We start from the raw sequence: 24,954 nt of genomic DNA, 5'->3' as shown, positions 1-24,954 counted from the left end.
ATAATTTTTAAAGAGCAACTATCAACTCTGTTCCACAGCATCTCCTCCTCTGCCCCCTGTTGACTCACCTGCAGTCCCACTCACTTTAATGGGATGGCTGGTGATACGGCAGTGACACAACAAGGTGAGGGACGTGATGGGCAGCAGGTGAGTGGATGCCCGCTAACAGATGCTGCCATGATGGATCTGAAATGACAGGTGCTCTTTAAATGTAAGGACTCATTCTTGCTGGTAGTTAGAATCTTTAATATTATTATTTGCAAACATAATGAAGGTTTCCTATTTAGAATAATAAGCTGTCAAGTTAGTAAAGCAGCGATATCAGAACTGATTTTATATTAATAGGTTAATCACACATAGTTGGAGAACTACTCAAAGTCTTTTATTTAATTAAAACACTTAGATGCATTTCTCTTCAAACAATCATACAGTTTGTTGTGTACATAGATTTGCAAAACAATGGGATAAAGGAATATTCCTGAACTTTGTTTTGTGATTTATCTCATGGTGAAATTGTGTGAATGCATCAATGCAGTCAGTGCATGTTATCTTAACTTGCAGAGCTTGGATTCATTGAATGAGTTTACCAAAAATGTAAATATTGCAGAATATACAGCCTCATGCTACATAACTATTCATACTGAATAAACTAAATTATTAATGTATCTTAAATAGAAAACTATATTTAGATAGATTTTTACTCTAAAAGCATTTTATTAAAATAAATTTGATTAAAAAAGTCCAATTTAAATAAAAAAATATCCATTTTTCATTTTTTTTTAAAAAAATCATTGATTATTATCCATCCAGGGTCACACTAAAATAACCTTCTTTGTCATAACTACCTTTTTGCTTTGGCACATTTTTTCATGTTCTACCTGAGTTGTAAAACTCAGATACTGATTGTTATAAGTGTCTTAATTTCTCTAGAATGAATTAGGATCATGGTCTATTTTTTTTCTTTAAGTTCTTGGCAAAGTAAATTAATGCTGTTGCTTATTTTTAAATCATGGCCATTCTTCATGGAAAATATGTGGTAGGAAATATGAAAGTAGGAAATCTGAAATAATTCTATAATTAGAACTCATTGGACATAATGTGTTTATGTCTGTCTGCAAATAAGATGATAATATGTATCTGCAACTACACTAGATTGTTGTCTTTGAAATGTCTAATGTCTTTAAAATGAACTAAGCACACTGGAAATGTGAAATTGGAAGCACGTGAAATATATTTCAAGCTTCAACATGAATATTTGATTAATGTTGTTCAAGTGAAAGGTAACAAACTGGACAATAAATCATCCAATCCGGTACTATACAGGAAAGTTTATGCCTGGGCCATCCACAGATGTTGCTGCTGCTGTTTTCCTGCAGTGGCTTTCGTGAGCAATACTCAAGAGCAGTGCTTTTTTTGTAAAAGAAAAAGGTGCCGGAACTCACACATGCCTTGCCTACCCTACAAGGTTCCATCCAAAAAAGGTGCCGGAACTCCGTTCTGAGTGTTCTATGAGAAAGAAAGCCCTGCTCAAGAGCAATACTACATATTTTGAAGTTTCCCCCCTTTGTAAAATTGGCCTTATGTGATTCTTGTATGTAGCAAATATTTTATCACCTGGATCTAGTTAGGATAAACAGCTTGAAAGAAGATAATTTTATTTGTGGATGAAAATGTTTTAGATTAAGGGCACTATATGCAAACATTCCTAAGGAACTGTTGAGTTACAAACTTTTGCCAATATGTACAAACCTGTCCGTACCCAGAAGTCTGAAGAAGGCAGGAAAGGGTTAATTTCCAGTATGTTACTTGTGTACTGGGTTCCTTGCGCAGAAATGAAGACGAAGCGAGTGAGTTCAGCAAAGAGCATGGTTTATTTCTTGCAGGATCTGAACTAGAGAACAGGGCTGCAGATACAGCAATTTATACCTTGGCCCCTAGGCGGCGGCCAATAGATTTGAAGCAACCTATTGCCGCCTAGGGGCAACCAATAGCAGCGCTGGAGACAGGTTGTCTGAGATGCTGGGAGCTGTTAGCTAGCTCCCTGCTCTAGCAACCTACCAGCCGTTACCACGTGGTGTTAACAAGCAAACCCAATACATTACACCACTTACATACAAAGCATGCTGGAAAATTTTTCTCGCCTTCTCCCAAATTTCCAGGACCTTCTAGGTTGGAGTTGCCGACAGATGCAGTCCAGTTCTTTCCTTACTTAAGCAGCAGCAGCATCATGATAAAACCTGACAATGTTTAATGTAAAGTAAGATCTGTATTGTTTGTGTTTTTTATATTAGTTGGTCTTGCAAACAAAATGGACCTACAAAGAGTCTCTCGGGACATAACCTATTCACAAGGAGAGTACTATATATCTTTATTTGCAGTAGTGGCAGATATCTTTATTTATTGAGTGAAGCTATCATGACAACACCGACTTCTCCTACCAAAGAACAGTAGTAATAGTTCCACTAGTTCTGCTCTATTAAGGAAAGGATCATAAAAAATATTTCATCTTAGAATTTGTTGATAAATTCGTAATTTATTCCTTGGAAAGGATTACAGCAGAGTTATAAAAGTTATGGTCTAGTTTGTCAGGCAGTTGCTAGGCAAAAGCTTCCAAGATCCTTGAATCACACCACTAGAAACTGAATCTTTATTTAAATTTGTGAATGATAAGGACACCTGTCAGTCAGATCTAAACAGTTTAATGCTGATATGGAATTTATATCCCTGACTTACTGCTTATTTTTTCTTTGTCCTTCATATAACACTGTTTATCCCCCAAAGTAATAAGAGTTATGGGTCTGTGTGTAGGTAAGAAATCTGCTTCCTTGCTGTTAGCTATCTTCTTCCCGTTGCTCTTAGTAATCAGAAACTCAATTCCCACTTTCAGTATTAAACCCTAAGTGCTTTAAATGTTATTTTTGTTTTGTTATTTTCCCCTCTCCTTCACTTTAATGGCCCTATTTTCCTGCAAGATGGTCTTTCCAGATCAGATAAAGTAACAGCCTGGAAGGTTTTAGAAGCTTCTGTTTCTAAGGGTCCACTTAATGATATAACTCATTAACCTGCTTCTGTTGCCTTTATCCTTAATCTAGTGCATTTTCTCATAGACACAATCCATACAGAAGTCTTGGTGATGACACCACATGAACAGCGTTGGCTAGATATTATTTATGCAGTGGTAGATATATTTGTCGAAATCTCTTTTACCACCATTTGTAGCAAATTGAATTGTCATCCTTTAAAAGAAGATGAAATAAGAGGACATATTTTGCTTCAAGAAGTAGTTTGGAGAGTTCATTTAAAATCATAACGCTCTTTTGAAGACCTAGAATTCAATATTCCTTTGTTTTGATGAAAGAGCAACCAGAAGCTTTCTCATAATAAGGGCAATTGTTTTTATTAAGAATTTCTTATAACCAGCTAAGCCAGTTTGCTTATTCAAATCTAATTTACGAACTAGAAATGATCCTTCCTTTCCATTTTGCAGTTCCCAAATTTTACCAGATTCCAAAATGTATAGTAAAATTGTGTGGGTTTTTTTGGGGGGGATGAAAATTTTAAAAACGAGTTTGTATTTTAGTGTGTATAATAAAATGTATACCAAATATTTTGAAAATATGAAAACCAAAGCCCTAGGATGTGTCTGCATGAATATGTCTGATGTAGGCAGACTGAGTAGAAATATTAACATATTGAATGAATGAATGAACGAACTTAGATTGGTTTACATTAAAAATGTATTGATATATCCATCCCTTGAAGCTTCTTTGTGGTCTGGATTTCCCCCCCCCCCCCCACTGTATTGCTCAAAATTCTTTAATGAAGAAAGTTTGAAGACCCTGCCTAGAAAACTGGAGACTGTGGAGATCTAGTCTCTCTTTAGCAAGCTTGATGATTTTGGACCACTTATTTTCTCTCAGCCCAATTCACCACATGGGGTGGTTATTGTGGGGGAAGCAGAAGAAAGAAGGTATAATGTATGTTCTCTGCCTTGAGTCACTTATAAAAGTAAAAGATAAAAAAAAATCTTAAAAAACCTGGTGCTTTAGCTCCAAAGCTGACAAATGGATGTCAGTATATGTGGCTTCCCCATTGGGGCTTCTTAAAGAAGGCTGCATCTTTTTCTGGGCTTGCACACAATCCCAGAAATATATATTTCAAATAAAGAGATAAAGAGATATCAACAGAATTCACCAAAGTTCTTCAAGAAAAGATACAGTTTCTTCCAGGAGGTACCAGCCTGTATTTGCATGAACTCTCTGAAGTAGCTTTGCAACTTCTGAAACAAAAAACAACCCAGCTGTCTTTTAATATTCATAAAAATTCTCTTCAGTACTGGAACCACTGTAAGACAGTGGTAAACAAGAAAAGACATTTAAATAGGACATGATCAAACACATGAAATCTCAAGAGAGGTGAATGATCAGAAAAATCCAGTTGAAATTGGGACAGCTTATACTCCTCCTTTGATGTAAGCAAGAATTGTTGAAATAATGTTTAATCCATTTGTTTTATTTATTAAGAATTATTAGAAAAATAATATTTATTCCCAGTAACATTTACAACAGGGAATGTCGGGCACATTCTGACTTAGGTCTGAAAGAACTTTGTATCATTAAAGGAGACAGAATCATGTGAAATAGTTGAGTTCTTTTATTTGTTATTGTGCCAACACAGAGATAATGTGTCCTTTAGTTAAGAAATGAAAATTATTTCCTGAAATGTAATGTTTTCAAATGTGCTTTGAAGTCAAATTTTGGGGGAATGCATGTTGGATAATTTAGAGATTTGGAAGTTCCTTTTCAGACTAACCTTTTGGGACTAGTACTGCTACTAATATTCTTTTGTAGAAGAATACTCACTATCATAATAATAATGCACTTATGGAAATGGACTTCTGTGTGTGTATATGTATATATACACACACCTATTTTACTAATGGGGAAGCATTTTTTATTACTTTTTTTTTAATTTATAGGTTGTCCAATTCCCAAACAACTCTGGGTGGTCTATGGCTAAAAAAATTAACCGTCCATGCCACATGGCATTTTCCAGCAACTATCAGTGTGCCTAGTTTCAAAAAAATGAATGTTTTTTGCCTGACATCTGAAGGATAAGGAGAGATAGGAAGGCTATAATTAACCAATGAAGGAAGGAAGAAAAGGAAATTACAGTTTTTCTAACAATTGGTTTATACTTCCTTTAGGTTTCAGCTTTTCAGATGATTTGGAGAATCTTTTTTTAAAAAAAGATTCATTTTTATTTCGTTTTACAACCATGACCATTTTGTTGTATATTCTATAAATCTGAGAGTCAGGGAGCTCCAATCTACTGGAAAAGGACTGGAACACTGACATTGCTTCTATGTTCTACTGCACGGGTCTTCAAACTTGGCCCTTTTATGATTTGTGGACTTCAACTCCTAGAATTCCTCAACCAAGTTTGAAGACCCAAGTTCTACTGTATACTTGGATATGAGGAAATCCTACCATTCATTCAGAATAGCTATTGCCTGGTATCTTAAGGCTACCACCCTCCCTCCTCATTCCTGACATAATATATTCAAGAACTGTTTGTGACTGATTGTAGTGAAGGGCATAAATTATACTGTCTGTATGTAAGACATTCCTTTTATTCAACTTTTATGAACTCCTCCTCCTCTTCTGGGTCACATTCAAGCAGGTCTCCACGACACACACGGTACCATATTTGAAAGATTCCCATGAAATGAAATGCTTCCCTCTGTCCAGAGACTGTAATGTAAAGATATGAATGTCCAGACACCAGTCTCATCTTTACATTAAGGCCCTCCCTCCTCTCACCATATATAGCACTGTTTTTGAGATCCCTATTATAGACAGTAGACAGCCGAATGGCTGAATCAGGTTTGCTTGCAGATGCGGTTGATCTAGCACCAAGATACATTATGAGAATCACATTAAGTCTAAAACTTGTCCGAAAAAGTTCAAAGAAGAAGATGCACACTTAGGGAGAGAGTAAGAGTATGAAAAAAGAGGGGGGGGAATACAACTTTCCACTTCACAGGCCCACAGTGACTGGGGCATAAAATGCCTCATTTTTTAAAAATAAGTATTTGGAGCCAACATTAAAAAAAGAGTTCCTCTTGCTGATAATATAGTCGTTAATCTTAACTCAGATTTAAAGTAAAGATGACCGTGGGTTCCCAGCCAATGACTATTAACACTCTACTGTGCAAGAATGATCTAGTACAGGGGTTTTCAAACTTGGCCCTTTTATGACTTGTGGACTTCAACTCCCAGAATTCCTCAGCCAGGCATGCTGGCTGAGGTATTTTGGGAGTTGAAGTCCACAAGTCATAAAAGGGCCAATTTTGAAGACCCCTGATCTAGTACCCATAGAGGTAAAGAGGAATTCATACTATAGTCATTGTAAAGAACCTCAATGAACAGAGATGAATAAACTGAACATGCTATATAATAAAAACAATAAAAGCAATTGCTTTAACTGAAGTCCATAATTCTTTTAACTGCTCTATATTAATCTCTTTGCCACCTCTGGCACAATGGAAGCAACTGTCATTATAGAGGTATAGGAAGAGTCAGTCAAGTATTTATTTTGGCACACTGAATTATTTTTTATTCTAAGTCAGAAAAGGCTTATTTTTATTCTAAGTCAGAAAAGGCTTATGCCACATCATTCCTCTGAAATAAATGATAGCAGTGTTCCAATATCTCAGGGGCTGCCACAAAAGAAGAGGGAGTCAAGCTATTTTCCAAAGCGCCTGAAGGCAGGACAAGAAGCAACAGATGGAAACTAATCAAGGAGAGAAGCAACCTAGAACTAAGGAGAAACTTCCTGACAGTTAGAACAATTAACCAGTGGAACAACCGGCCTCCAGAAGCTGTGAATGCTCCAACACTGGAAGTTTTTAAGAAGAGACTGGACAGCCATTTTTCTGAAATGGTATAGAGTTTCTTGCCTGAGCAAGGGGTTAGACTAGATGACCTCCAAGATCCCTTCCAACTTTACTATTATGATTATGATTAAATGTCTCAGTACAGTCTCTTAAACCACCAGATCTTTTATATCCTACAAGTAATCATACTGAGGACTGGTATCTCTTAATGACCTGTCATAACACAATCAGTGTTTCTCAATGTTTCTGTATTCCCCCACCAACTTTTCTTGTGACTCAAAGTCTTTTCATGTGCATTTAGAGATTTTTACAGGAAGAACAGCAAAATATGCCCCAATGTACAACTAAATTATTTCCAATTTCACTGTGGATGAAATGTTTAGGTGAACTAGCATGGGACTTGGGCTTTAAGGTATACTAAATTAATATACCTGTGCTAGATGCCTTTAAATGTTTATTGCTCTTTTGTATTCCACAATAAACTGATTTCCATTTGAGAAATGATGGGAAACCCCTCCTTATGGGTCTGATTGCTGGAACCTTTGGCAGTCATCCAACTGAAGGAGCTTATCACAAGTAAAAAAAAATGTGTCAGAACTGACCCTGTCATTAGACAAAGGGAGATAGTTTTCTCAGACTGTATAGTTTGGTTGTGAAAGAACATCATATTGTTCTTAAATATTTGGTATTTTGTTCTATTAAAAATGGAAAGAAAGACATGTAGGAATTTCTGTGTCACATATCAAAATAATGTGTTTGCCTGTGAATCCTATGCACTGGAATTGAATGAATGTCTTGTTTGACTGTATGTGTGTGCAGCACAAGAACTCTTGAATATTCAGAGGGAATGCTGTTATCTACGTTGTATGATGAATGCCTGTTGCTGGATAGGCCCACTGATTGACTAAGTGTTCTTCTGTTCTTGTCTGGGCTGAATCTCTTCTGCTGTCATATGCATTCTCTCTAGGAGTTATCTGCAAATACCATCTATGTCACTGGGCTGGATTTATGTTTGGGTTTATTTTTTTTCCTCTAGCAACTCGCTAGCAATGAATTGGGCAGGGTGATGAGTTGCTTAATTGAATAGCATTCTTGCTGTGAAGGGTAATGGCTACGATAAAGTTAATTGGCTTCTTTGGATTTGTTGTTTTCCTCCACTTGTTGGGTCAATCCAGGTTGTTTTTTTTTGTTGTAATATAATCATGGCACCCTGTTGGTGACAAAATTCTGTGGGGTAAGGTTTATGATCTAAGCAGACAAACAAACAAACAAACAAAAATTCTACCACCTTTTTCAAGTAGTGAATCCATATGAAAGATGGAGTTCACTGCTTTCTAAGTAGACTTCTATTCCTCCAGTCAAGTTTCTTACCCCAATTTGAATTCTAGATGCTTCTCACAGACCTTCAAAATCTAATCCAGAGGCCTGGGGATACTCCTGAGAAAATACTAATGACTGTTTAGGAGAGAAAAAATGATCTATTGCTTTAATAAAATTTTACTGATTCTAAATTCATAATTTTCACACGGATTTAGACTGTAATTTAATACAAGATTTTGTTACTGTTGTGCGATGCTTTCATAACTACTTTTTTTCCCCTTTAAGGGTAAAATATATCTCTTCTTATGGTTTCTTAAGATATGAATTATCTTAAGACAGCTACAAATTAACTCCAAAATCTTTTGCCTCTTTCTTCATAAAAACGGTCTAATTAATCAGAAATGTTTTTCATCATGTTCTTTGCAAGAGTATTCTTGTGTAGCTAGAATAAATGTTAATGGATCAGTGCTGAAGGATGATGAATCAGTGTTTGTGGAAATGCTGCATGCGCTTTGGGAAAAAAAATCTAAGCTTTTGAGGAAAAAAAAGGAATAAATTACAAACAGAAAACCCCAACAAACAGAAAACAAGCATCAGGAAAGATTTGTGGATTAACCGCTTGATTAACTATACGCTTCTACACTATTATCTTACAATAACAATAATGTATACAAAGTTGAGAAAGATGGCAAAAACTCCATTGTTCCAAACTTATCCCTTTTTAAACCAACAAACTGGAAAGTACTATACATGATCCATGAAAATAATTAGTTCTTCAATTTTAAAAGCTTCCATTTTAAAGAAAAGCTTCTAGTGAGTTAAAAGAAATTTTATGTGCTGTTTGGTAGTCTGTAACAAAATAGTTTTATGGTATCTTACAACCAGTAGTAGTTTTTAAAAACTTGAAGTTTTTAGTTGGGGGAAAAGATTGTAGCGAATCTGAATGGAAATGTACCTTTTTGTGTGTATACCGTGTTTCCCCAAAAATGATACCTGGTCTTATATTTTTTTGCCTCCAAAAGAGGCACTAGGTCTTATTTTCAGGGGATGTCTTACCTGCTTACCTCAGAACTGCCACAGCCAGGTCTCCCACACCCCGACACCTGTCGCACTTCTGCCTGACTTCTTCTGCGGCTGCTCACAGCAGGAGGCCATGTGGCATGTCATGCTGGAGCTTCCGCTTGTGGCAGGACGCCATGTGGTGCATCATGCCAGTGCCGCCACTCACCACAGGATGGAATGTTGTGCATTATGTTGGTCCCGCTGCTCACAGCAGGACGTCGCATGGTGCATCATGCTGGTACTGCCACTCGTGCCACCAGTGCCACTGCTTGTGACAGGACACCATATGGTGCATTCGGCCATGGTGCACATGAGCGATGTGCCATGTGGCCTGCCATGAGTGGCGGCACTGACGCAACGTGCCATGCAGCTTCCTGCTGTAAGTGCAGGAACCACTGTGATGTGCCACTGTGATGAGTAGCAGCACCGGCCTCCAGCAACCTCAGAAGAAGTCAGGCAGTAGAGTGACAGGTGTCGGCTGATTTTGGGGTTTGGGCTTATATTTGGTGCAAATGTAAAAATCAAGCTAGGGCTTATTTTCAGGAAACATGGTAGGCTGATACCAAGTGAGCTCTGTTAATTTCACACACACAAAAATAGTATTTAGCGTATAGTGAAAATTACTGATTTGGCATTTAGCAACTTAAAAAACAAATCCCTTTAAGTTTGAGGTAAATCTATTATTATTAGAATTGAGTGAATTATTTTCACTGAGTTTATAAGAATTGCCCAGGAAAAAAAATATCCCAGGTAAATATTTGATTGGGGCTGCTTTTAATGTTTTGGGGTTTTTCTTTCCTACTGAATTCTGAAATGTATATGCTGGAAAGGGATTTGAACTAAAAAGGAATGTTTACTAGAGGCAGCCTAGAAAGAGGCACACTATAATAATTTGATTTTGTTTGCAACCGCCATGTAAAGAAAACTGAGCATTGTCCACAAGATCTGCATGTATATATGTATCTTTGAACATCTTTCAGCAAAACACATTTCAATCTTACCCTCTCCATGTATAAAATGTATAAAAATGGGTTTTAAAAAATCTGAGCTGAGTCTGAATTAAATCTTCTGTGGGATGTGTATAAATACATACCAACAATATTTTAATTCAGTCTATCCTTTGAGACACCCATACAATTTGGGTAAAATTCAAAGTAGAGAAACAATCATAATCTAATCACTTCCAGACACACACTTTTAGCTTTTAGGTAATGAGTAGCTTTTAGGTAATGGATACCTTGGACTTTACTTACCACAGCAGTAGCATTCTTGCTTCTTATTATATTTTTTTACAGTCCAAGAGCTGGTTGTATAGAAATTGGGATTGTGAAGTACTTTAGTTTCAAAGGCAAAGGTGCTTTTGGAGTACGTGGTAGTGCTCACAAAACATTCTTTTCACCTCTTGAAACGTAGTTGTATCTTTTGCTGGGATCGCGTGGTTACCTTCTGCAGCTGCTACACAATCCCAGGAAAAAGAGGAGCTGCAGACAGGAACTGTGGAAGCAAATATGCTGTCTTTGAAGCAGCCTTTTGCGTTTAGTTTAAAAGACTGAACAGTCCTAGTAATAATATTCGTTGGAAAATGTTATTTCTATGTACATGTTTACATATAAAATTTGCTAGTAGGTTTGTTCCTGCTGGGGCTAAATGAATCTTATAGGTCTAACCTCCAGCTAAATGCAGCAGTTCCAGAACTTGGGTAAATCCATTAGAATTGTTAGGTCTTCTATTCCCACACATACTTTTTAGTGGAGGACAAATGTTATAATGGGCTTGTCTCTTGTGGGTTTTCTTCCCATGATACTGTATATGGCAAGATCAAGGATACTAAGTTCATCTATATTGTTGGATTCCATTACTGTAGCAGAGGAAATTAACAGTTCTACAAAGAGTTGTGGAGGAGAATCCTATGCTGATCTGGCCCTATGGACATTTTGTGTAATTAAGGGACATAGTTAAATATTGCAAAGGAATACAAATTGCTTTGATTGGCAAGTCTCAAGGCAACCCAAAAGAATCTTCCATGAAGGGGACAGAGGCTGTAGAGTCCACAATTTCTGCCAAAACCTGGGATTGGACTCCGGCCTACACTGCAGGGGCGGTGGACACCTCGGAAGACAGCTCAGAGGGAGAACCTTTGGTAAGTGGACCTCTTCCACCCATACTTAAGACAGTAACTATATTAGCTTCCTCTGCACCAAAAGCCAATGAAATAAAAGCTTTGATAGACTCTGGCTGCATCCGCTGCCTCATCAGCCCAACACTGGTGGAGGAACTGAGCATCCCAGTGAGGAGGCTAAAACAACCAATCTCCTTCAGTCAATTAGACGGGTCTATAGCAGGGGGGGGACCAGCTACCCTAGCCACTCTACCACTCCACATGTCCCTGGGGTCCCATGAGGAAGACATAACATTTATAGTGGCCCCAGGCATGACATGCCCAATGATTTTAGGACTGGAATGGCTGAAGAAATGGAACCCCGGGATAAACTGGAGGACTGCAGAACTCAACTTCCCAAAAGGGGAACAGGAAAACGTAAAACCCCCAAACACCCCCCCAACCCAGAGGGAGGAAAAAGCAGCAGTGGGGGAAGAGAAGGGGCTAACAGAGATACCGGAGGAATACAGGGACCTGGCTGAGGTTTTCAGTGAGGAAAGAGCAGATGAGCTCCCCCCCCACCGCCCCACAGACTGCACCATAGAATTCAAACCTGGGGCAAAACTCCCAAAACCCAGGATGTATGCCATGAGCCCAAGGGAAATGGCAGAAATGGAAAGATTCATAAAGAAAAACTTAGAAAGAGGATTTATTGAGCCCGCCAAACCCAAAGTAGCCGCCCCGGTTCTGTTCAGGGAGAAGAAGGATGGTTCCTTTCGTTTGGTTGTAGATTACCGGAACCTAAATACAATTAGTGAATGTAATCTATACCCCCTTCCCCTAATGAAGGATATGCTATCCCACCTATCGAAAGGAAAGATTTTTACCAAACTAGACCTGAGGGAAGCATACTACCGTATTAGGATTAAGGAAGGAGACGAATGGAAAACTGCATTCAACTGCCCAATGGGGTGCTATCAATTCAAAGTATTGCCATTTGGACTGCAAGGGGCCCCCGCAGTCTTTATGCAATTAATTAATGACGTACTGAGAGAGCACCTATATAAGGGGGTCCTGGTTTACCTCGATGACATCCTTATCTTCACAGAAACCAAAGAGGAACATATCAAACTAGTCAGAGCAGTCCTGAAGAAATTGCGAGCTGCCCATTTATATGCTAAATTATCGAAGTGTGAATTTCATAAGGAAAAAATCGACTACCTGGGATATCGCATATCCCCAGAGGGCATCGAAATGGACCCAGAGAAGGTCAGGGCAGTACTAGAGTGGGCACCCCCCCGCACACGGAAGCAATTGCAAAGTTTCCTGGGGTTTGCAAATTTCTACCGCCAATTCATCCCTGCATTTGGCCAAATAGCCATGCCCCTCACAAATTTGTTGAAAACGAAGGGGGGGTCACCCGTGAAGCCCAGCCAGCCTCTGAAATGGTCAATGGAATGTCAAGCAGCATTTGAGAGGCTAAAGAGACTCTTTTCTGCGGAACCTGTACTTAAACACCCAGATCCCAACAAACCTTTTGTAATACAGGCAGATGCGAGCGACGTAGCAGTCGGAGCCGTATTACTACAAGAAAATGATGAGGGGGCGTTGCAACCTTGCGCATATACATCCAGGAAACTTACAGAAACTGAACAACGATGGCCAATATGGGAGAAGGAAGCATTCTCATTAAGGTGGTCATTATTAACTTGGCGTCAATTTTTGGAAGGAAATAAAATACCTTTCCAAGTCTGGACTGACCACAAAAATTTAGAAGCACTAAAAACGCCCAGGAAGCTCACTCCTAAGCAAGCCCGCTGGTCCCAACACTTTCACCGATTCAATTTCACTCTCAAACACTTACCGGGGGGAAAGAACTTCCTGGCAGATGCATTATCCCGCATGCCCCAATATAACAGCACAAGAGTTACTGACTTTAAACCACTTGTACCGGAACAACAACTGGCAGCACCAGTCACCACCAGGGCACAAGAAAAAATGAAACCGAAGGTAGATAGCCAAACTGGAATAGAATTCAGGAAATCTTTGGAAAGTGATGAATGGTTCCAGAAAAATAAACATGTGTGCACAATTAAAGATGGACTGCCGTGGGTGGGGGAGAAGCTATATATACCTGCCACACAGAGAATCAATTTCATGCAACTGTGCCATGATACAAAATCAGCAGGACACTTTGGCTTTGTAAAAACCTTACACTTAACTAAAAGGCAATTTTGGTGGCCATCTATGAAAAAGGACATAGAAAGCTATGTGGGTAGCTGTCAAATTTGCGCAATGGCCAAGAGGTTACAAGGGAAATCGCCAGGACTGTTACAACCAGTGGCGAATCCCTCAGCCCCATGGAAAGAAATAGCCATGGATTTTATTGTGGAACTACCAGAAAGCAACGGAAACACCGTTATCTGGACTGTTACTGATCTGTTCTCTAAGCAAGTCCATTTCATACCTTGCCCAAAAATTCCTACTGCAAAAACATTAGCAAAACTTTTTGTACAACATATTTACAGATTGCATGGAGCACCACTACGCATCATATCTGACAGGGGGGTGCAATTTACCTCAGCATTCTGGAAGGAATTTTTATCTCTGTTAGGAACCACCCAAGGACTGACATCTAGTCATCACCCTCAGGGTAACGGGCAAGCGGAAAGGGCTAACTCTGTACTTGAACAATATTTAAGATGTTATGTACATTTTCAGCAGAACAATTGGACAGACCTGCTGCATTTCGCAGAAGTGGCATATAACAACGCAATTCACTCCAGCACAGGTTACACTCCTTTTCAAGTAGCCACAGGCCAGAGCTTCAACCCCATACCTGACCTAACCCCAAAAGAACCGGTAATTCCAGAACTAAAGGAATGGATTGCTCAGTTACAATACACCTGGCCTATTGTCAGAAAAGCATTAACAGAGGCTAGATTAGCACACAAGACACAGGCAGACAAGAAAAGATCTGATCCCACACCGTTCAAGGTGGGAGAGATGGTATATCTGTCTACAAAATACCTTAAGTCTCTCCAACCCTGTAAAAAACTAGGACCAAAATACATTGGACCTTTTCCAATTAAAAGAATCATAAACCCAGTAACAGTTGAATTAGAACTACCTAAAAATCTTAGACGAATACACCCAATCTTTCACTGCAGTCTAATAAAGAGAGAACAACAATCTCCCCTACGAACAAAAATTCCACCACCACCACCTCCCATCATGGTGGAAGGAGAACAACATTTCGAGGTGAAGGAAATTCTGGATTCCAGGAGACATCATGGAACAACTCAATATCTAGTGGCTTGGAAACACCTCCCCTCCTCAGAAAATGAATGGGTCAGCAAACACCACGTTAAAGCACCAAAGCTGCTTAAGAGATTTCATACAGAATATCCAAACAAACCGAGTTAACATTTACACATGTTATTTTTTCTTCTCTTTTCTTTTCTCCCCCTACAGATGGACACACCTTTCTTCTAAGGAGAGCGGACTGTCAGAATCCATTTATATCATATTCATAAATGGAATGTTTCAAACATATCCCATGGATTCTGTCATCTCCCGAAGAGAAGAGGATAGATGTGTATTGAACCGGCAATAGGCATTTCAAAGGAAAGGAGAAGCCTTTTGAACTGGGGAAACAAAAGGGGGGGTTAGCATCTGGGTTTTGTCAGCAATAAACAAAAGGGTCCTAACTTCCTCTTTCCCACGAGATGGATGATACGAGAGGAAGGATGGGGGGGGACTGACCAAATGGGGATTAAGGGGGGTTAAACCGGGAACTCTTTATAAGGGTTTACATCGTGGAAATATTAAGCCCTGTCTCATTTCCTACAACCGAGCACGTCATAGTAAAGATTTCTTTTGGACTAAAATCCTGACTCCAAGAGTTTTTGTCTTCCTAAGACGTGGTTTGGGGTGGGTCCTGACACTGTGGAAGCAAATATGCTGTCTTTGAAGCAGCCTTTTGCGTTTAGTTTAAAAGACTGAACAGTCCTAGTAATAATATTCGTTGGAAAATGTTATTTCTATGTACATGTTTACATATAAAATTTGCTAGTAGGTTTGTTCCTGCTGGGGCTAAATGAATCTTATAGGTCTAACCTCCAGCTAAATGCAGCAGTTCCAGAACTTGGGTAAATCCATTAGAATTGTTAGGTCTTCTATTCCCACACATACTTTTTAGTGGAGGACAAATGTTATAATGGGCTTGTCTCTTGTGGGTTTTCTTCCCATGATACTGTATATGGCAAGATCAAGGATACTAAGTTCATCTATATTGTTGGATTCCATTACTGTAGCAGAGGAAATTAACAGTTCTACAAAGAGTTGTGGAGGAGAATCCTATGCTGATCTGGCCCTATGGACATTTTGTGTAATTAAGGGACATAGTTAAATATTGCAAAGGAATACAAATTGCTTTGATTGGCAAGTCTGTTTTCAGGCTCTGTTTCATTTGCTGCTTATAATCTTCAGGAGTCACAGAGACAGCAGAAGTCTAAATAGTCTGCTTTGGATTTTGTTTGACCATTTTTCAGCATCATAATATTTTCACCAAACAATTCCTATACTTCATTTACATTATAAGCCATTGCAAAAGGTTTCTCAATTTAAGTAGTCCATTAGTCCAAGAATTAAGCATTATGAAAGATTTCAGTTTGTATTGGAATAGAAAAAGCATAGCAACAGAGAAGGGGGGGGGAGAGGCAAGGAGAAACAGTGATGTAAGCTTTATGCTAATTTGTGACCTCTGGCTGGAGGTGGTCACGTAATGCTCTTAAATGATCAATTACTGTAGAAGTCAAGGCTGAAGCCAGGCGCCTAATAAAAGGTAACATAATTAATGTTGTTCAAAAAAATGAGATTTATTTTGTGGCTCTAATTTAAAGATTTAATCATCTGTTAATAAAAACTGAATTGAACTGCATCAGCCAAAGGGGTTGTATAATAACATTAAAAATTATTGCCTTAATGTTGTTCTTTTCCTAGTATATTAATAGAATAATAATTTACATATTATATGTTATGCCAATGTGTAAAACAAATGAGTACACATGTGAACATACACATACACGTCCTTGGCTAAGTCAATTTGACTGCGGGGATCTGGGTCAATATGATAGATGGATCTCTGTGGTATTGCCTTCGTTGGCCCAAAATAATTTATTTAAAGGTTGAACTATAGCAATTTTAATAATAAAGTACATTTTTGGTTAGCCTAACATAAGCTAAGAAGAAAAGCATTTAAAAATGCCAGTCATTTCAATAAGATAATTACCAGTGCTGTAAAACTGTACAGAGGTTTTTAAAACTCTGGCTATTTAACCTTGAGGTTGCAAACATATCATTTGTTCTTCCTTTGATATCCAGACATAATGGCCACTGACGTTAATTACAGATAGTTCTGTTTGTAGCTCTTAACCCTAATTAGAGTACATGTGAAAGGTGCAGTAGATGTTAATAGAACAAAAGACAGTCAAGTTTTCACTTTCAAGTTCAAATTCTTGATAGATTTCCTTAGCTCTGACACCCTATAATCACATCATCACTTACTGCACATGCAGCTTAACTTCAGTCTTTTCTGATTTACGTGTATGATGTGTTATTTTGGAAGAAAAATCAAGGAAGGACTGAAGTGTTCTCTAGCATTCTCAGTTGTGCTTCTTCATGGTATCATTATGTCTCCTAGCTAGCTTTCAGAGGATACACTTGAATCAGAATCTATTAAAGAATCATTAACTCTATTGTTTCTGCTGAATAGTTTCTCTATTGTTTTATTTCAGAAATACACTTTTTTTTTACCTTGCCACTCTTCCACATTTGTTGGAACTGCAATTTCCAGTATTCTCAGCAGATTCAGCCAGTCTGGAAGGTGTGGAGGCTAAAGAAGGCCAGAACCAGAGATGTAGGAACTCAGTATTTTATTATTTTCATGAACACAGACAACTCACCTGATTCTCCAAAGTATCCACTTTGTGGTGAAGGTGGATTATTTTTATTATAAATGAAATAATTACTGCTATGTACAGCTAATTACTAGCTAATACATTTTTGCAAAATATGCAGAAGACCTATTTATGATGACACTACTATCTCACACAGTGCTATAGTCTGACTATGCCCATATAGTAAACTGTTCTAAAAATCTTCCAAATTTGAAAAGCAATTTACAGTATAGTGCAACAGTATATGTCCAACAGCACATTAACACTCTTTGGGGTCCTGTCTTTAAAGCCATACTGTATAAGGTAAAGGTAAAGGTTCACCCGCACATGCGTGCTAGTCGTTTCCGACTCTAGGGGCCGATGCTCATCTCTGTTTCAAAGCCAAAGAGCCAGCGCTTGTCCAAGGACATCTCCGTGGTCATGTGGCCGGCATGACTAGTCGCCAAAGGTGCACGGAACGCTGTTACCTTCCCACCGTAGTGGTCCCTATTTTTCTACTTGTATTTTGACATGCTTTCGAACTGCTAGGTTGGCAGAAGCTGGGACGAGTAACAGGCGCTCACTCTGCTTCGCGGCACTCGGGATTCAACCTGCCAAACTGCCGACCTTCTGATCGACAAGCTCAGCGTCCTAACCCACTGAGCCACCGCGGCCCTAACGCCATACTGTATAACTGTGTCCTAATATAATGTTTTTTTGCATATTTTCTAAAATGGCAAAGATGTCATATAGAAAGTGCATGTTAACTTCAGGGCTGGAATAGAAGAGTGGATCGCTGTGCAGTAAAGCGTTGTGCCCTCTGTGGGGTACTAATCACTGGCAATCAAAAACCATACTCCAAAGGGTGTTGTCTAATGTCACCAAAATGCTACATATATTAAATGAACTCTACATCTTACAAGAACACATAAAGTCTACAAGATCATTGGCAAGGGAATGAGTGTCTCACAAGATTTGCCAATTTGCTTAAGAGGAATGACATGGTACCAAATTCAAGTAAATGAATAAATATGTTTTCTAGAGTCTTGAGTCTTTGTAGCTAGAATGCACTGTAGTAACTTATCTTGTTATCTGGAATTCCCTTTGACCTGTGTGATTCCAGTGAAGTGGATTGGATGCTATGTGGTGTGACTTCTGCCTCCCACTGTCCATCTTGTCTTTTTCAGAGGGTAGAGAGATGTGTAAAGGGATGAATCTGAGAGAGTGTCAGTGCCATCATGTGGGAAATGTTAACATCTGCCATTTTGAAGGACACCGTGATACATTTTAAAGCCATTTGTCAGTTTGAGATGCAGAGTCAACTGTATCTGTACATCATTACCTCAGGTCAAGTTTGTGATACTGTGGGTATTTTTTCTAAGTCCCTGGAGGCTGTGTCTATATGGATGGGATCAAAGAAACTGAATTTGAATCTAGACAGATTTACTATTGGATGATTGTGACTTTCAGTCTCTTGAGAAAGAAAGCTGCTGTCTCTGAGCAGGTCCAACTGAGCTCAAACTATTGCTCAGTGGGACAGGTGGAGGCTATAGCTAGAAGGTACTTTGCCCAATTCTGATTTGTATGCATGTTGTGGCATGTGATCCCAATAGAGTAACCCATGCTGTCACCACTACCTGTCTACAGGTCCTCTTTCAAGAGGCAATTGGACTTTCTTTTTCTTTTTTTGTTTTGGAAGACGCTTCGCTACTCATCCAAGAAGCTTGTTCAGCAATGACTGGATGGTAGGGAATGGGAGGATTTATATTCCTTGCAAACAGCTGGTCATTTGCATTTTTAGAGATCATTGAGGCCACTTGGAGGTTTGTCTGTGTCCTCAGGGTCACCTGAGTACTGCAAATGGGTGTGGAGCCTGAACTGTGTTGTGGAATTGTGCTTTCTACAGGATGCTTTCTGCCCTGTGTCCCTTCACTGTTGAACACAGGCACAGGAGATGACTCTGTGCTGTTTGCATCTGAAACTGAAGTGCAAATGGTTCCTGTAGTCTTCAGTTTTTCTGGAAATCCATTCATATTACCACACCATTCGAAGGGTGTTCATCCCAAAGTGCATAGCTAAATATCTATGGAGATTCTCTGTCACCCAGGTCATGGTTGTCCCAAAAGTGCTTTTCAAGAGGCAACTGGACTTTCTTTGTGTTTCTTTGAAGACATTTTGCTTTTCATCCAAGAAACTTCTTCAGCTTCATTCTTCAGTGCACATGGAACTCATCAGCTTGACAGAGGGAAATCAACTTTGTCACCTACACATGTTCATCTGCAATGAGTGGAAGCTCATATCTGAAATAGATAAAATGCAGCCTGCAGGTGACATGCAGCCCAGTTTTTTCAATGCATCCTGGAATTGCAGTCCCCAAATCTGATCAATTCTCAGTTGCATTCATTAGGCCTTTTGGGAGAAAAAAAAATAGATCGAACTCAGTAGCTGTGGCTCATTAAAAGTATCTGCAACATGCAGGGTTTCATTTAGACCTAGAAGCACTTGAATCTCACATAGTCATTTACTCTCTAAGGAAGCAAGAAGGTAATTAATCTTTGGTGTCTGCAAAAAGAAAACATCCTTTACTTGAGAAACATAAAGATTAATTGACTTGTGGCATTTGCCTTTTGCCTCTGGAGACAAGCCTGCCTGCTTGCGTATTTCTTTGTTCACAATTAAAATGAGCTTCTAATATTTGGTCTGAATGGATCATTATTTGAATATTGCTTAATTTTCCTTGTTTGGATACATCCAGTGGTGGGATTCAGCCAGTTCGCACCACTTCAGCAGAACCGGTAGCTAATTTTTTGTTGCCCAGGGCCAGAATGGACTTCTGGAAGCAGCATCCACACAGAGAACCAGTTGTTCAAATATCCACTCATTGGCTCCTAAAAACAGAATCAAGAAGAATATGTTGTCATGCTAGTTAATTACTTCTGTCTGTTAGGGTTTGTGTTCTTCCCCTTTGGTGGGTAGGATGTTTCTTTTCCATTGTGAGAAATGCTTCCAACCTGCATCTGCCTGCCCTTTAATCCCCACCCCCAAATATGGTCCTCCTTTGGATGGATGGATGGTGTTGATTCTTCCATGATTCTCTTAAAGGTTACTTGATTATGGAAACTGATTATTAGTTTTGTCTTGCATTTCTGATGCAGTTCATAATGGGCAGAATGAAGTATCGCCTTGTCCTTTTACAGTAGCCATATCCATGGTTTAATTCAAGGATAAGCAACTTTTTTCAGATGCAGATTACTGTATCGTCTTTTGTAATGAGTGGTAAAAAACAATTTCAAAAAATTAAATGTTAAAATATGAATAAGATTGAAAATTCTCTTAAAATTTTGGCAATTTGTCTGCAACCATATGAAATGGTTGGGCGAGTACAGTAGTACTTAATATAAATATTAAAGTATATAGTTTGTTAAAGTCAGGTGGAAATTTCTAAATCAAAATCTGAACTTTTTTGTTTTGTTTTCAATGACCTTAATGCTAAATGTTCTAAATTTTTTAGCTATTTTCAAGAAGCTCTGGGAAAATACAGTAAATTGAGAAAGAAGCCAGGGGCTTTCAAAACTAAAACTATTGTTGTAGTTAACAAGATTGAGAATCTCTCTATCTCAAAGTCAAAACCACCATCTCCCTCAATGTGAAATATTAAACCAGAGGTTATTACAAATATTTCTTTTTAATTTCAGCTGACATCTTTTTTTACTAGTGTCCTATGATTGTCAGTGTAAGACAGGAGCTTGAAGACAAAATTCAAAAATGCACAATTTGCTAAGTATTGCCATCCTGATGCAGGAACAATGTGTTATGAAGATCAAATAAAACAGATGGTACTTTGAGTCCTGAGGCTTTGACTTTATGGCAGAGCTTTTCAACCAGTGACACGGGTACCACCTGTGGTACATTGGCACCTGGCAGGTGGTACGCGACCATCCTAGAAAAGTGGTAGCAGGGGAGGGGAATGAGCTGAACCGGTGGGAGCACCGCACAAGCCTGAGCGAGAGATGCTGGAGCTGCAGGGCTTTCAGGGCTCAGCGGAAGCGCCAGGATCAGTGCTTCTTCGGGGCTGTCAGGGCTCAGCAGAAGCGCCAGGATCAGCGGCAGGTTCCAGGTGGAGCTCAGCACTGATCCTGGCACTTCTGAGCCCAGAAGAAGCGCCGATCAGCTGGAATGTTGCAGCATCTCCAGGGTCTTGTGATTTACATTCAGATGCTTGGCAACTAATTCATATTTATGACGGTCACAGTGTCCCAGGATCATGTGAAGTGACCAAAACCTGCTGCAACCACCCAGCCGACGGGGGGAATAAAAACCAAACGCCCCCCCCCCGCTACCAATCCTCAACAGAAATGCTCACAACAATGAAAACCTCAGACAGGAGGAAGAGCGCCGCTGGACGGGCAGGCAGGTGTCTTGTTTGGCTGTGGCTTGGGGGCACTTTTTTCAGTGCTATTGTAACTTTGAACAGTCACTAAGCAAACTGTTGTAAGTTGAGGACTACCTGTACTTCACTTTTTTCTGGGTTTTTTTTTTTTTGGTCATCAAGTTCTTGACAGCTTGCTAGGTGACTGGTGGTGCTCAGATGTTGCCATATCCTAAAAGTGGTACAATGGGTGAAAAGGTTGAAAAGCTGTGCTTTATGGAAGAAAACAAAGGAAGCTCTATATTCACCGTGACATTTGCCATAGCTTTATTGAGCTCTACCATACAGTGTGTGATTCCATTCACAAATGTGTTTAGAAGTCTTGTAGGAATGGACTGCAGTAATTGGTTTTCCTTTTGTTGTTTAATTCCTGAAATACAGAAGTATATTGATGCTTATGCCCCCAAAAGTAAATGGAAATGTGATATCATGAGGTGCCTTCAAACTCCACATTCCCTATCCACTGGCAACATGTTTTAATTGTAATTGTGCAGTATTAAAATAATGATCACATATTTTTTCCACAAGGGCAGTAATCAACAGGAGCATCCCTTGATTTTAAATAGACAACCAGCAAGTTAATTTGTAAACTCATTATGACTTCAGTGAGACAAATCATTAAATGAACATGGAATAGGAAATGAAGGCACATTCCAAAATATTCCATTTTTTAAAAAAAAGTATTTGCATTTCAGGAGCTTTTTTTTTAAAAAAATGATACATTATTGTACCACACTTTATATGAATAAAACTAGAAAAGAATCAAATACATGTTTGCTTATTTTAAATAATTAAATTGAGTGAGTTGGCAGTGGTAAGTTGGCTGTAGTGAGTTGTTCCATTCCGTTCTGAAAATTGCAGGGACTTGTCTAGGTATGGTAGTCTCTGAAAATCAGTTACAATTGAATGGAATGAAAAAAAAAACAAAAACCCTGAATTAATGTCAACTGCTATTGTCAATGGGCATCTAAGACATTCTGGAAACACTGATTGCTATGTTACGCATTTTTCTTACAGTTACAGACAGAAAGCTTATATGCAGAATTAAAGTTGAGATTCATGTTGGTGTACTTTTTTTGTACAGTATGATCTAAATAAAAGAGGTCAGTTCGTCATTCCCTCTTTATACTTATTGAGAAAGTATAAAGCCACTTTGAACTTCTGTCATTGTCAAAATACTTTTCCCCATTGGCTAGAATTAAGAATATCTGCTACAAATGCCATCCTAATATACAAATTCACACCAAGAGATTGAAATCAATTTCCCACTAACTTTAGTGCTACATGCCTTGGAGAGAAGGTTAAGTATCTTACATTAACCTCTGATTGCTGAGATTGAATTGTGCTTTGCATTTAATTGAGGTATGATTGATTATGTTCCATATTTTTATTTTACAACTGATTATGCTTACACAGTTTCTGTATAAAGCTGCCCAGTTTCCATAAAAGTTATAAAGTTAGTCCAGATAGGAAGCCTTTCACTGTAAATTCATTTCTCTGTGTGCCTTTGGTCATATTCAATATTACTCTGTACATGCATTGTTTGCTTTCTGGGATTCAAGGCAATTAAATGCAGGTTATCAACCTTGCAGCACAAACCTCTCTTCATTTGCTCCCCATTCCTCTAGCCTCTCATCTAATTTTAGAAAGCATATTCCACTTTGTAAATGCAGCCTAGGAACTGATCTGAACATTGTAATTACAGGAAGTTTTTAATTCCTTGACTCCTTGAAGTGCCTTGGCTTTTACCACAAGTATGTCTGTAAAGCCTTTTTAAAAATTCCACCCTTTTTATATGTGTTTTATATGTGTGATATATATGTGTGATACATATAAAACAGACCAGCTTTGATACCATAGTTTTCGTCACCACCTTGACTCTTTTGACTATCCTAACCTCTCTCTTCCCTGCAAAACGTCCACTTTTTCTATTCCAGCAGAGAACAGTAGCGAGCCGTAAATAATGATGCCGTTCTATAATACATATTTCTACATCTCTTCCCTGGGCTTAAGTAAAGCCAATCACATACCAGAGCTGTCACTCACTAAATAACTCCTCTATTCTTTGTGTGTCCAATCATATTTGGCTAATAAAGAATTCTATTCTGTTCTGTTCTGTTCTGTTCTGTTCTATTCTATTCTATTCTATTCTATTCTATTCTATTCTATTCACTTTCTATATTTCTATTCTATTCTATTCTATTCTATTCTATTCTATTCTATTCTATTCTATTCTATTCTATTCTATTCTATTCTATTCTATTCTATTCTATTCCATTCCACTCCACTCCACTCCACTCCACTCCACTCCACTCCACTCTCTGTTCTTGCTCCAGCATTTTTCTTATATTGAGAGTTTATAGAGAAAACCTTCAGTATGTGAAGACAAAAGGTATATTTTTTATTTACTTATTCAGTTTATATTCCACCCATCTCACTATAAAGTGAGTCTGGGCAGTAAGGTGGGTGGGTTTAGTTTAGGAACTTGTCCCTTCTAAATAAGCTGGATTTTGATTTGAAGAACTCTAAAATCAACCCCATCAGTCATACCCAATGGCTTCTGCCCAGTATCATTATTGTGTGTCCACATACTTCTTTTTAATGCAGATTTGTCTAGTCCAAGATAACAGCAAGACAGATTGAAAAAAAACAACACTTCCATTCTTCAGATAGGGTAGGGCAGAGGTCACCAACTGTTGTGATTCAGGGTCAGCCTGTGGGTTCGGCAGTTGGGTCGGACGACTCAGAGGAGGAGGAGGGGGGTGTTGAAGACCTTGCTGAGGGGGTTGAAGATCTTGCTGATGAGAGCCCTCAGCCAGGCCCCTCCCACTTGGTCACCACGGAGACCCAGCTGTGTGAGCCTGACAGCGTGGATGAAGATGACCCACAGCTGGCCCTGTTCAAGGACGCCCGACGCAGGAGGCAGTCAATTAGGAGTAAACAGAGGAAGGCAATGGGACTTCTCGGAAGGAGGCAGAGAGAAGCCATGCCCTGAACTCTATATAAGGGGAATGTGTGGGGAGGGCTGGTTTGCTGAAGGCAACCGCTCGGATAGTTCGTGTTTCTTAAAGCTCCTGTTTCTTGGTTCGTGTCTTGTTTGTTTTTGTAGCTATAAATTTGGCAGGCGTAATTCCAGCCTCTTGCCGTTTGTAAAGGGGTTGTCCCTGCCTTTTCTGCAGGGCCGGTAGCAGGCTGGTACAGAACACCA

At 39.0% G+C, this 24,954-nt stretch overlaps 1 protein-coding gene across 4 annotated transcripts in view; it reads left to right on the top strand.

Moving 5' to 3' along the window:
* Nucleotides 1–24,954, top strand: part of TSPAN18 (tetraspanin 18) — a 208,560-nt gene that overhangs the window by 120,215 nt on the left and 63,391 nt on the right. The window lies entirely within an intron of this gene.

The sequence above is a fragment of the Vipera ursinii genome (assembly GCF_947247035.1).
Source record: "Vipera ursinii genome assembly, chromosome: 1".
Classification (NCBI taxonomy): Eukaryota; Metazoa; Chordata; class Lepidosauria; order Squamata; family Viperidae; genus Vipera; species Vipera ursinii.
The sequence above is the reverse complement of the archived record's forward strand: the minus strand, read 5'-3'. Positions and strand labels throughout refer to the sequence as shown.